General features: G+C 36.0%; 1 long non-coding RNA gene across 1 annotated transcript in view; it reads left to right on the top strand.

The window, feature by feature from the left end:
- Nucleotides 1-11,721, top strand: part of LOC140149820 (uncharacterized) — a 90,756-nt gene extending 79,035 nt beyond the window's left edge. The window contains exons 2-3 of the long non-coding RNA XR_011858740.1: nt 7,697-7,763; nt 11,593-11,721. This is a non-coding gene — a long non-coding RNA (uncharacterized lncRNA). The remainder of the gene's footprint in view (nt 1-7,696; nt 7,764-11,592) is intronic.
- Nucleotides 11,722-12,056: the final 335 nt, after the last annotated feature.

Raw genomic sequence — 12,056 nt, forward strand, 5'->3', positions numbered from 1 at the left:
CATTGCTTTGGGGGGTTACTAAGCAATATGAAACATTAATGTTTGCCTCTCATGTTACTTGCAATGTTTAAACAAAGAGCACGTTTCTATGGTATCAGTCACAGCAGAGAAGATGTAACCTGTTTACTTCTCATGTATATGTTTTTGCTTAACACGTGTGCTATGACCCAAAAAATACATCATCTCCAAATACACAGTTCAGTGACCTCGAGGCCTCCATTCAACAAGAAAGTTAACCTGTTGTTATAGAAGATCATGCATTTATACCAAATACACTCAGAGGTCAATTTATGAGTGCACAAACATTATAGGGTCAACAAACTGTGTCTTTATAATCCGAACAACATGTGACATATTTTTTAAAGGCCAAATCGACTTTTACAATGTTTATTGAAGAGATAACATATGCATAATCTCAGTTTGCGAGTAGATAAGAGGTCAAATTTGTCCATGTTAAAAATAGAATTACATGCTAGTAGTCAGGTAATGATGATGATATGATGATGATGACGACGACGACGACGACGATGATGATGATAATGATGACGATGATGATGATGATGATGATGATGATGATGATGATGATGATGATGATGATGGATAATACAACTGATGTCAGATGATTATTAGAGTCGTGATGGTGACGATGATGGCAGTGATGAGGATTTAATTTAGTATGAAATTCCCCCCCTCCAGCACCCACCAGTCAATGTTGTTTTGATACTGAGACAGGAACGGACAATTGGTCTAGTATTGGCTCCAACATTGCTTGGGGGGGTTGCAAAAGCAATATGAAACATTAATGTTTGCCTCTCATGTTACTTGCAATGTTTAAACAAAGAGCACGTTTCTATGGTATCAGTCACAGCAGAGAAGATGTAACCTGTTTACTTCTCATGTATATGTTTTTGCTTAACACGTGTGCTATGACCCAAAAAATACATCATCTCCAAATACACAGTTCAGTGACCTCGAGGCCTCCATTCAACAAGAAAGTTAACCTGTTGTTATAGAAGATCATGCATTTATACCAAATACACTCAGAGGTCAATTTATGAGTGCACAAACATTATAGGGTCAACAAACTGTGTCTTTATAATCCGAACAACATGTGACATATTTTTAAAGGCCAAATCGACTTTTACAATGTTTATTGAAGAGATAACATATGCATAATCTCAGTTTGCGAGTAGATAAGAGGTCAAATTTTTCCATGTTAAAAATAGAATTACATGCTAGGCATGTTTGTTCCTCTTTTCGTTTGTGTATTAATCATCATCATCATCATCATCATCATCATCATCATCATCATCATCATCATCATCATCATCGTCATCGTCATCATTATCATCTTTGATTTGATTTGATTTGATTTGTTCATCATCATCATTATCATCATCATTATCATCATCATCATCATCATCATCATCATCATCGTCATCGTCATCATTATCATCATCATCGTCGTCGTCGTCATCATATCATCATCATTACCGGACTACTAACCACAAACCCATACCAAGGAAAATAAAATATCAATTTTGCTGCAAGCCCTCAGAGAAAAGTAATATACAAATGTTTTAAATCATGTTTTATTACAACGTATCTAATAGGAATTTGCACACAACCATGACAACTGCTAAATTAAGCTGAAATGAAGAAAATATAGACTATAAAAAAGTCTAAAATGAAAATAAATGTTGTTTAATATACACTGTATCAATACAACAATATCACGCTTCAATATTATTCACAAAATGGCCGAAAACACGCAACAAAATTCTTCGCGCCACAAAACAACTTTGGCGGGAAATAAATAGAAACGTGAATTTCACTTAAAACTACCAAAAATAAGCCTTTTGATATTAGTATGAAAACATGCTTAATATTCAGCTAGCTTAGTTTGTAATCAGCTGACTTCAGATATGCAAACTGTAATAACAACATTTATTTTCATTTTAGACTTTTTTATAGTCTAAATTTTCTTCATTTCAGCTTAATTTAGCAGTAAGTTGTCATGGTTGTGTGCACATTCCTATTACTATTAGATACGTTGTAATAAAACATGATTTTAAACATTTGTATTTTACTTTTCTCTGAGGGCTTGCAGCAAAATTGATATTTTATTTTCCTTGGTATGGGTTTGTGGCTAGTAGTCAGGTAATGATGATGATATGATGATGATGACGACGACGACGACGACGATGATGATGATAATGATGACGATGATGATGATGATGAAGATGATGATGATGATGATGATGATAATGGATAATACAACTGATGTCGGATGATTATTAGAGTCGTGATGGTGACGATGATGGCAGTGATGAGGGATTTAATTTAGTACGAAATTCTCACCCCCCCTCCCGCACCCACCAGTCAATGTTGTTTTGATACTGAGACAGGAACGGACAATTGGTCTAGTATTGGCTCCAACATTGCTTTGGGGGGGGGGGGGGGTGCAAGCAATATGAAACATTAATGTTTGCCTCTCATGTTACTTGCAATGTTTAAACAAAGAGCACGTTGCTATGGTATCAGTCACAGCAGAGAAGATGTAACCTGTTTACTTCTCATGTATATGTTTTTGCTTCACACGTGTGCTATGACCCAAAAAATACATCATCTCCAAATACACAGTTCAGTGACCTCGAGGCTTCCATTCAACAAGAAAGTTAACCTGTTGTTATAGAAGATCATGCATTTATACCAAATACACTCAGAGGTCAATTTATGAGTGCACAAACATTATAGGGTCAACAAACTGTGTCTTTATAATCCGAACAACATGTGACATATTTTTAAAGGCCAAATCGACTTTTACAATGTTTATTGAAGAGATAACATATGCATAATCTCAGTTTGCGAGTAGATAAGAGGTCACATTTTCCCATGTTAAAATAGAATTACATGCTAGGCATGTTTGTTCCTCTTTTCGTTTGTGTATTAATCATCATCATCATCATCATCATCATCATCATCATCATCATCATCATCATCATCATCATCATCGTCATCGTCATCATTATCATCTTTGATTTGATTTGATTTGTTTTGTTCATCATCATCATTATCATCATCATTATCATCATCATCATCATCATCATCATCGTCATCGTCATCATTATCATCATCATCGTCGTCGTCGTCATCATCATCATATCATCATCATTACCGGACTACTAACCACAAACCCATACCAAGGAAAATAAAATATCAATTTTGCTGCAAGCCCTCAGAGAAAAGTAATATACAAATGTTTAAAATCATGTTTTATTACAACGTATCTAATAGGAATTTGCACACAACCATGACAACTGCTAAATTAAGCTGAAATGAAGAAAATATAGACTATAAAAAGTCTAAAATGAAAATAAATGTTGTTTAATATACACTGTATCAATACAACAATATCACGCTTCAATATTATTCACAAAATGGCCGAAAACACGCAACAAAATTCTTCGCGCCACAAAACAACTTTGGCGGGAAATAAATAGAAGCGTGAATTTCACTTAAAACTACCAAAAATATAACATAAAATATATACAATGAATCAATCCAAAATTGCTATAAAAATACCAAAATAAACTTATCTGGGGGGTTGGTTTTCCCCACCGCAGGGGTAGCCGATAGCCAGTCACAGATTGGTACCGGAAAAGATCGGATTCTGCACCATTTGATATGACTCAGAACTGATATGATAATCCACTCGCCAATTATTTGGTTATAGAAATTAAACCAGATACATGGCCAATGGATCTCACAGTTAGACGGGGAAAGACTCACTAAATACTCGAACAGAAATATACGGATAACAAAATATAACTTCACAAATAAACTTTAATTCCGTATCAACAAAGTGATCACAACATAATATAGATGATTGAATATGCTTACGTCCTCCCTCCACAGCGGCTGACTATCGACTACCCAGGATAATAGGCGAGGGTAATTGATGACACGAAGCCGCGGAGCGATATTTTGAAATGAGGAAGTATAGAAAGAAAATAGCGCCATAACAGAATGTTTGTAATTTTGGGCCAGATATCCAAGATCAAGAGTTTCCCGGGGCCCAAATGTCAAAACAAAGGGCCAGTCGTTTCTCAATAACTATTCATGGGTACGTGAGCTCCAAAGGTCAAATATTATAGGCCCCTTGGCCCTTTGTTTAAACATTTGCGGCCCTCTGCCTCAGGGCCTAAAATGTTAAAACAAAGTAATAAGGCAAATATAAAAGCTTATGGTTCTGAGTTGGTACTCCCATATCACTTAGGCAGTACCTTAACATGAGTACGTGAGCCTCATAATGTCAAATATGGGTTACAGGGCCCAATTGTTAAAACAAAGGGCTAGCCAATAAAGCCTCTTCAGGACACTGTGTTGGAGCTTGTTGGTATACTGATAGCCTCCACATGTCCAAGCGGTCCTTTTTTTAAATTATGAGTAGCGGTCCTAAATTTATATTATGACTAGCGAACTTGTTTCTCTATTATGACTGGCGGTCCTTTTGTTATATTATGTCTAGCGGCCGTGATTTTTTTCATTATGAGTAGCGGTCCTTTTTTGATTATGACTAGCGAACCTCTTTTTGCATTATGACTAGCGGTCCTCTTTTTTTTATTATGACTAGCGAGCCTTTTTTTCTATTTTGACTAGCGGTCCTTTTTAATATTATGATTATGGACCCTTATGACTAGCGGACCTTTTTTATATTATGATTAGTGACCCTTATGACTGACGACCCTTATGACTAGCGACCCTTATGACTAGCGGATGTTCACCGTACTAAGAGCCCTCTATAGGCATATTCATGCGGATATGCCGTTATGTTAAATTCCCTGGACCGCTGCCGACTGCCGTGGCCTTTATCTCACCATACCAAGCAGTCAACATTAATAGGTAAATTTTCACGGGAAAATTTTCTGGACACGTGACCAATGCGTATCAATGTGAGTGTAACCTCGAGCCTGATCTCTGACCCCCGGCGGTGACCTCGCTATTCAAGTCTTAGTAATTTTGAATTGGAATAGTATTTTTGACCGCAATTTTGATAGAAATTTGTGCATTGTAAATTTATTGAATATTATGTTATCTTAATTTTTTCACAATATCATCAAAACGTAATTTCAAAAATATCTATCTACGGAAAAAAATATTTATCTACGGAAACTCTTACCATAACATTATTAACTTGCGACAAATAACTTATTTTGCATCAAAGGAGGAATTCTTCCTATTCAAATGCATTGGAAGAACACCCGCTATGCTCGGGGTCACATTCCATAATGCTAATATGTCTGCGCCCATGGGTGTCACGTGTCCAGAAAATTTTCCCGTGAAAATTTACCTATTAATTCTGACTGCCAAGGGTCCTAAAGTGCGCCCGCCCGTAGGCAATTGCCCCTGGCAACTCATAGTCCAGTGCAAAGAGTATGGTTTTCATATGTTGTGCAGGTTTTTTTTTTATTAAGGTTTATAGGACCAAGTTATAACTCTGCTTAAGACCTTAGCAGAAAAACTTTGTTGTCAAAATGCACCTTAAGTTTGTGCAATAATTTTGTGTACCCGGGGTGGTAGGGGGGACAATTTTTTGGCAGGCCAAAGGGGAAGCATTTTTGGCAGGTCGAAAGGGGTGTCAAACGATTTTTGGCATGTCGAAGGGGGGGGCAAGCAATTTTGGCACATAACTGATATTTTGGGCACCGTTTCTATATTACGCTCTAAAAAGGTGAGGAAAACGTTAGGAACACGTTCAAATATGCAAAATGTCCTGCTCGCTGCGCTCGCATTATATAAACAGACAATTTAAGGTTTTAAATTCGGGTTTCCAAAAATCTTGCATGTGGCACGAATTGTGCTTGAATTGTTGGCACATCAAAAGGGAGGAAAAGGTTGTTTGGCAAGTCAAAAGGGGGGCAAGGATTTTTTGGCACGGCTAAAGGGGGGGGCGATTTTTGGCAGACCATTTTGGGAAATCACACCCCCGGGTACATATAATTATTGCACAGCCCCTTACTCCAAAAAGAGACATGGCTCCCTCAAGGGCTTACAGGGGTAAAATTTCAAAATTGATCAGATTTCAAAACCACATTAAAGTAGGCCCTACTCATGTCTTGTGGTGCCCCAAATGCGACCTTTAACCCTTTTACTTATAACTGGACAATCCTGCATCTCAGATATAGATCAATATATACTTGGTCTGAATCGTTATGATCAGAGCAATACTTTGGCGTTGTTATAACATGATCTGATCAATTTTGAAATTTGACTCTGTATGACCTTAACATTTTCTGAGAAGTTTTTCCTATTCCTTGAGGTCAGATTATGATATTGAAAGTTTGCTTCATGATCATGTTGTCAATCAAGCAAAAACAGAAAAGAAAATAATTCCTTGTTCTTTGATACCATTTAAACGCGAACAATTTTCGTTCATGCTTGTGTACAGAATTTTCTCGCGTTTCGCGCGAAATTAAAGCAATGTAAACTCATCCCAAAAAGAAAGTATCCAGTTTGATTTTGGCTCATAAGTCAAAGATGGGGTCTTAAATCAAGACCTACCAAAAGTATGTTACAGATAAATTTATTCCACACAGTTTGATACCTCATTTGTCCAAATCGATGCGGAATTGATTACACAGCGACCTTTTAAACGCAACGACCTCAATTTTAAAAGTTGCAGTAATTCCTATTGGTGTGGTTTTCCTGCTTCTCAAGATTAGTCATAAAGGTACCCAATAACAGAGACGAATGAAGACTGTTTAACTTCACTTCATGTGTTTTATTGAATACAGATACTCTTGTAGTCCTTCCTTAATGTTTTGCCCTTCACTCTTTACATCTTCTCCTGCTGCATCAATGACTGCCAGACAGCTGCGGAGCATGCTCTCAGTGAGACGTCTGATGCGCCCTTGATCTATCGCTGCCCATAATTGAGTAGCAGGACCAAATCAATAGGAATTACTGCAACTTTTTAAATGGAGTTGATTGCATTCAAACGGTCACTGTGTCATCAATTCTGCGTTGATTTGAACACATGAGGTATCAAACTGTGCGGAATAAATTTATCTGTAACATACTTTTAGTAGGTTTTGATTTATGGCCACATCTGTGACTTATGGAATAAAATCAAACTGGATACTTTCTTTTTGGGATGAGTTTACAACAACTTTTACTTCAAATAGTATGAAAAGGAATGAATATTCGCGCATATATCATGGGCCGACGGAACATTGGGCCGGTGGAACTAATGCTCACTGGTTAAATCTTTTCTTGCCCTCCCGACAAAAAGTTAAGGCACGCTCCTGATTTTAATTCTTTACTATTGGGACCCCAGGATATTTTGCTAACAGGGCCCTTTTCCTTAAATCCGCCTCTGCAACAGATACACACCTAAACGGTGCAGTACACATGACCTAAACTGAAATGGGATGTGGTGTTCAGGGGAGGAAGAAAACTTTAAAGCCCGGCTTAAGGGGAGGGGGGGGGCAAAAGGCCTGAAAATCTTAAATAACAGGGCGGCCAGCATCCTACTGGGGGGTGGGGGGGCACGACTTCTGACTGAAGAGGGGCAGCTGCTCCTTTGCCCCTGGTTACATCACTGCTACCCAAACATTAACATTGGTAACCATGAAAACTTGTTTGCCGAAGAATAACTGTTAATTTGTATTTATTCATTTTTATCTTCTAAAAGATGGCGAGTGTGTCATATGTGATATTGCTTTGGTCATTCTGTTTCTTTACACCTGTATTTTGTCAAGGTAAGTCTTTGAATAAATAAATAAATAAATAAATAAATAAATAAATAAATAAATAAATAAATAAATAAATAAATAAATAAATAAATAAATAAATAAATAAATAAAATAAAAACATAAAATAAATAAATAAATAAATAAATAAATAAATACTTTACTTCATTTACTTGTCCAATTGTTTTTCCTCTATTCCGTAAATGACAATGTAATTCCTAGTAGGCAAGGTTCCCTACATAATTGTTTCCTATTATACTCAACAAGAAATGTCGTTAAAAAAGACAACGCAGTGATTGAAGGGAAAGGGCTGGATTGGACATATATTGGGAATAACTTTAAAAAGAGGCGTTACGAACTGCACGTTAAAAAGAAAGAAGGAACAAGGAAGGAGATACAGTTTGTATTATGCTTGTTGTGATTTGTTGGTTGCACTTATATATAGGGGGGCATATTCGCCCTATTTTTTCAATCTCGCCTAGAGAGGGCAATGTTAGATGGCTATAGTTTTTACACTTTATTAAAGCCTTATGCTGTAGATAAAACCACGTTTGTAAGAACATTGAGCTTTCAGCAACGGCAGGAGAAGGACAATTAAGAATCACGATGCAAGGGCAGACTTAGAAACATGGGGTGAGCGGACTTGCTCCGAGGGCGGACACTCCCCGGTCTCCCCTATGTGACTTTGGTATGAAAAATATGTGTGAACCTGAATTGTAAAATGAAGTACTAGTGTGGTGCACAAATAGGAATATTTGTTTTGACCTGTATACACATTTTTTTGTGATTTCTATATCTGTGAATCATACTGGTTCAGAATGTGGCGGGTGCCAGCCTGGCACTCGTGAGTATTTTGAAATAAATGACCGCAAATTGCCTCTAAAACATTATACAGAGGTTAATGTATTTCAAATTATTTGTCTATGCCCGTGGATCAGAAATATATTATTTTTTCTCAATAGGACCTATATTTCAGAAACTATGTGCCCAAGGTCAAGGGTCAATTTTCAGTTTGCATAGGGGTCAAATGTTAGGGTTGCTTTCATTTTCGTGGAAGATTTAACAAATTAAACGGGTTTTATTCGTTTTAAAGAAAGTTAACAAGTGCATGTACGAGAGCCTGTTTCTGACATGTATGTTTGCAGCTGAGCCTCATGCAGGATTGGCCGGTTCGAGTTTACTAGCACAAAGTATCTGTTTTTGATAACAATGTCAATATTAGCAAAGGTCAATATGTTGGCACCCTATTGGCTAATTACTTATAGCAACTGATAATTGAATTGTGGGTGTGACTTATTGAATATGGGCATGCTAAACACTTATTTTGTAAACAGATAATACTCTGATTATTTATTGAGGAAAATGATATCAATGAAATAATTAGCATATTAAACATACATTTAGTTCACAAATAAAGTTTTTAGGACCTATACTATTTCACATTAAACTCAGAAACATTGAACTAACAGTAAACTATACAGTGCGAATAAATATATTTTAAATAAATGCCATGTTTTTAAGGGATTGAACTATGCCAGAATATTGATGCACATCCCCTACAGTAGACTATGCCATAGTAAATAAATAAATTTGTGATTTATAAATTTTGGATTTATAAAGCGCCTTTCTCCAGATCTTAGAGGACTCAAAGCGCTGTAATTTTCGCTGCAATGGTGAAACATCACAATCAGATCGCATCAACTAGGTTGCTGCCGAACGGCGCACACCTATCCGCATTTAGATCGTAACATCCACCAATTATCTGTGCAACTAGTCGAATTTTGATAAATACAAATATGTTATTATTAATCATGATGAACGCATTCCGTTGAACTCAAAAATTATGCCGATGTTTATTAAAATTAAAGTGTTCAATAGTATTAATGGTCATAAAGAGTTTATATAATTAGTGAATTGTGGGTGTGACTTATTGAATATGGGCATGCTAAACACTTATTTTGTAAACAGATAATACTCTGATTATTTATTGAGGAAAATGATATCAATGAAATAATTAGCATATTAAACATACATTTAGTTCACAAATAAAGTTTTTAGGACCTATACTATTTCACATTAAACTCAGAAACATTGTAACTAACAGTAAACTATACAGTGCGAATAAATATATTTTAAATAAATGCCATGTTTTTAAGGGATTGAACTATGCCAGAATATTGATGCACATCCCCTACAGTAGACTATGCCATAATAAATAAATAAATTTTGGATTTATAAATTTTGGATTTATAAAGCGCCTTTCTCCAGATCTTAGAGGACTCAAAGCGCTGTAATTTTCGCTGCAATGGTGAAACATCACAATCAGATCGCATCAACTAGGTTGCTGCCGAACGGCGCACACCTATCCGCATTTAGATCGTAACATCCACCAATTATCTGTGCAACTAGTCGAATTTTGATAAATACAAATATGTTATTATTAATCATGATGAACGCATTCCGTTGAACTCAAAAATTATGCCGATGTTTATTAAAATTAAAGTGTTCAATAGTATTAATGGTCATAAAGAGTTTATATAATTAGTGAATTGTGGGTGTGACTTATTGAATATGGGCATGCTAAACACTTATTTTGTAAACAGATAATACTCTGATTATTTATTGAGGAAAATGATATCAATGAAATAATTAGCATATTAAACATACATTTAGTTCACAAATAAAGTTTTTAGGACCTATACTATTTCACATTAAACTCAGAAACATTGTAACTAACAGTAAACTATACAGTGCGAATAAATATATTTTAAATAAATGCCATGTTTTTAAGGGATTGAACTATGCCAGAATATTGATGCACATCCCCTACAGTAGACTATGCCATAATAAATAAATAAATTTTGGATTTATAAATTTTGGATTTATAAAGCGCCTTTCTCCAGATCTTAGAGGACTCAAAGCGCTGTAATTTTCGCTGCAATGGTGAAACATCACAATCAGATCGCATCAACTAGGTTGCTGCCGAACGGCGCACACCTATCCGCATTTAGATCGTAACATCCACCAATTATCTGTGCAACTAGTCGAATTTTGATAAATACAAATATGTTATTATTAATCATGATGAACGCATTCCGTTGAACTCAAAAATTATGCCGATGTTTATTAAAATTAAAGTGTTCAATAGTATTAATGGTCATAAAGAGTTTATATAATTAGTGATAGTAAAAGTAAAGTACACGCAGGCCTATGTTATTCAATGGAACATATCTTGCATAATTATAATGGCTTACTCCAATACTAAACAATTCTGATTTTGGAATCTACAGCCTGTCTCAAAAAAAATATGCAAGTGGAAAGCGCCATCTTTGGCAATTAGAAAATAGTGTTGTGACATGATGCTTACATCAACGTCAAGGGAGCAGTCCTAGCTTTTGAATACCGTTTGTTCCGTTTATTTTGGTTTCGGAAATCCAGAGATCTGCTTCACTAAACACAAATGCACGAAAACCATTTTGTGCCACTATTTAGAAAATTGAAACAATAGAATAGAATGTTATATCCAAATATCTGTACAGTACAGTTAAAAGAGCATTAATTTGTAAGCTTAGAAATGATTATGTATTAATTGCTCAGTATAAATGTATTTAAGACGTGTTTAATGATATCTGGATGTTTTTGTATATAAGTGCAACTTTCAAATCTGGACCTCACTACATTAAATTGACCGGTGTTTTATTGTTTTCTGGGCTATCGTATCAAATGAGGTGTCAAAATGAGGTGTCAAAATACAATAGCCCCTTTTTGAGTAGTGGCCATTATTTAAGGGGGGTTAGTTACTTTTTTGATGTGTTTATGTTTCATTGTAATTATACAGGTTGTTCAAATTGGCCCGGTGATTTGTATATAAATGGAAATACATTTGCCATTGGATGTGGCGGCGGTGCTTGCTGGGTACTTTCAGATGATTTTCCAATACAATGTGACGGGTATGTGATTGCATGGGAGTTTCAGACAGGCTATTTTGAACCGTTCAGAGCCATTCTGTTTAGACCACTAAGTTCTGGCACGTGGGAAATTATTGGAATAACTGACATTCCCGCATCGACTATTGGACAAAAACATACGTTTCCGTTACCACGAAGCGATTATATTTCAGTTCAAACTGGTGACGTTGTTGGTTTTGCTTACTATGCGACTCCTTATTTTCAGAATGGACCTCTAGCAATTAATACAAAGCCAACAAGTACATTTCATGTGGGTTCCCCCAGTTCTGGATATACCACCAGCACTTATGTGCCAGGTGTTACGGTTGTAACAGACTCTGTTTTGGGGAGTTAT

The sequence above is a fragment of the Amphiura filiformis genome, chromosome 4 (assembly GCF_039555335.1).
Source record: "Amphiura filiformis chromosome 4, Afil_fr2py, whole genome shotgun sequence".
In the NCBI taxonomy this organism is placed as follows: domain Eukaryota; kingdom Metazoa; phylum Echinodermata; class Ophiuroidea; order Amphilepidida; family Amphiuridae; genus Amphiura; species Amphiura filiformis.